Source organism: Malus domestica, chromosome 16, assembly GCF_042453785.1.
Source record: "Malus domestica chromosome 16, GDT2T_hap1".
Taxonomy (NCBI): Eukaryota; Viridiplantae; Streptophyta; class Magnoliopsida; order Rosales; family Rosaceae; genus Malus; species Malus domestica.
The window spans coordinates 14,966,319-14,969,007 of record NC_091676.1 but is presented as its reverse complement, the minus strand read 5'-3'; the positions used below and the strand labels follow the sequence as shown (position 1 = coordinate 14,969,007).

The window sequence follows — 2,689 nt, the reverse complement described above, 5'->3', positions numbered from 1 at the left end:
GCCCTATAAATACCCCATATTCTACCAAATTTTTAGAGCTTTTTGCAACCCTAAAAGGCCCTAAACATTTTACTCTCTCAGAGAAACCAACTTAGGCATCGGAGATCCATTGACCTAACCCCCCCCCCCACCTCGTGGGCGCTTGAGGCTTACGTCTCTGATCAAATGTATTGACTGTTTTGCAGGTGCATTTTCGTCAAGACTGAAGACGACAGAAATTTGCATCAACAACAACAACAAAAGTTTATCTCACTAAGTGAAGTCGACATAACCATTAATGAAACACAACCATTTTTTATTCATCAGGCAAATTACAAAACTTAATACCATATAACAATTATTAAATCATCAACTAAATATCGCCCTCTAACACTTGAGCATTAGAAGTGAAGTTGAAGTTCCACAAGTTGTTCTTTTGAACAAAAGTGATGAGCTAAACTCAAGCCTAGAAGTAGCCAGATCAAACTGCATAAGATTGTCTTCCAATTGGTACCCTTCAATCACATTAGAAATACTTAGCCTCTCACCTCCATCCACAAACCCTAAACATAAGACATCACCGCTCACCCGCACCATTGAATTTACTCCGAACATCCTCTAGTAAACACTTTCGCTTTGCAACACAAGATCAATGTAAGGCACAGCAGGCCCAACCCTTGTACTACCAATGTTCTTCGAATTGAAGCAGGCTCCGAAAGGTGCTACTGCTTTCACTCTTGGGATTTTAGCAACTTCTTTTACAAATGCATTCACCATGGCGTTGTATAGTGAGGTTTTCAAAATCGTGTAAGGATTCACCGTGCTAATATTCGTGCTGACATACCCTTCATTGTCAATGGACAACAATCAAGTATTGAAAACAACAATTGTTTTGTTGATCTTAATTGACTTCACACTGTTGAAGTACTCCGCTGAAGGCTTGCCATCAAAATAAGCATCGGCTATGCTAACAGGGTTGACAATCAATGGGGTGAACGTAAGTGACTTGGACACCTCAATATTGGGAAGGAGAGTATAAGGCCAGTCCCCAGATTACAGCACCGCTAAAACTCAATGAAGATCTCAAACAAATTGCAAATTTTCGATGGAAGCTAAAGGCAGAAGTAAATTGAAAATGAAGCCTAACTTTAGCCCGGCTGAGGCCAACCATGCCCTTGACACCACTGGCTAAGCCTTTCAACAGAGATGTGGCTCCACAAGTGAAGAGTAGGTTGAGGACAGAGACCAGCCTACCTAGATTAGACCTATCTGTGGATTGGAAGGACACAATGTCTTGACCAAGGTCGCCACTTGTGGAGGTGCGGGTGACGGTGTTACCGGGGAAGAGACCACATGTGTTATTGTTGCAGCCTGGCTTATGAGAAGAGTAACACACTATGGTACAAGCCTTGAAGTTTGACAATGAGCATTGGGCAGAGTTGCAACGAGCCATCTTGTACGTAGGTGGAGGAAATGTAGTCGTTTTCAGTCCACCTAAAGGTGTTGACCACCAAGATTGACTGAGTTTTATGGGGACAATGGGGCTGATGGTAGTGAGGTATTGAAGGGTAGGGGATCTTTTTCCACTGGAAGAATAAGGGCTTTTGGTTTGGAAGATGCAGTTTTGGCAAGTGAGGGGGTGATGATGATGTGGAAGAGTAGTGAGCAAAAGAGAAGCAATGAAATTAGGAGGAAGCCATTGTTAGATTGCTGGTAATTGATAAAGATGGTTGAAGAAGTGGGAGGGCATTGCCACCATTTTATAGGATTTGAAAGTCCAAAAAAACAATAGTTTTTTAATATTGATCCAAAACTAGAACCCTGGTTCGTCAAAAATGGCAACTTCGGATATTCCTTGCCAGCTAAACCGCCTTCATCCATGCGACTCTCTTGTAATTTCAATATTATGTTATTTGTCTTGTTATTAGTTATTACTAGTTATTTCTTCATGTTTATGTAGAACTTTATGAACTACAATCATTCGGTTTGGACCTGGAATATTTATAATATAATTAAAAGAGAAATTAGGTTCTCATCCTTCTTTGTTCTATTTCATTGATTAAAACTTTATTTATTTATAATTTTTTTTATCAAGGTCCTTAGGTTTTAATGAAAGTCATTATTTCAATATACAACATAATTACATTAAATTTCTAAAATATTCATTTAGTATTTGAAAAATTACATATGTGTTGTAAGCCTAATTTACTGAATCATATAAAGGACAGAGAGAAAGGGTGCAGCACAGTAGAGAGAAAGAGAGAGATGTGTAATTGTGATGTGTGTTCTATTCCACCGCATTGTGCCTTTATCTATAGTAGTAGGGAAGGTTAATTCACTACCCTAATAAGATTATGACTCTAATAGGATAATATCTAGCCTAAGCGATATGGTAGAATCCCATAAGGATATCCTAGATATGTTAGGATTTACACAATCATATTCATAATCTAATAAGACTGCAACATTCCCCATTGAGTGTGTAAATACTCAAACAAATGGCGTATCATGTCTTAGGCGATGAAGTAAGTACAGCTGATAAAGTCATCGGCACAATGAGCGAATGCGAGTCTCAGATCAACGGAAGAATGTATAAAAGGTAAAAGTCACAAAACCTTGCTATGGTAAAACCCAAGGTGGGATAAAAACCCATAGACTAAGGAGAAAAGTGGGAAGTTGCATTAAGTCAAAACTATACATCTTCTAGACA

General features: G+C 38.9%; 1 pseudogene; it reads right to left on the bottom strand.

The window, feature by feature from the left end:
- Nucleotides 1-352: 352 nt before the first annotated feature.
- Nucleotides 353-1,860, bottom strand: LOC103403892 (probable aspartic proteinase GIP2; annotated as a pseudogene).
- Nucleotides 1,861-2,689: the final 829 nt, after the last annotated feature.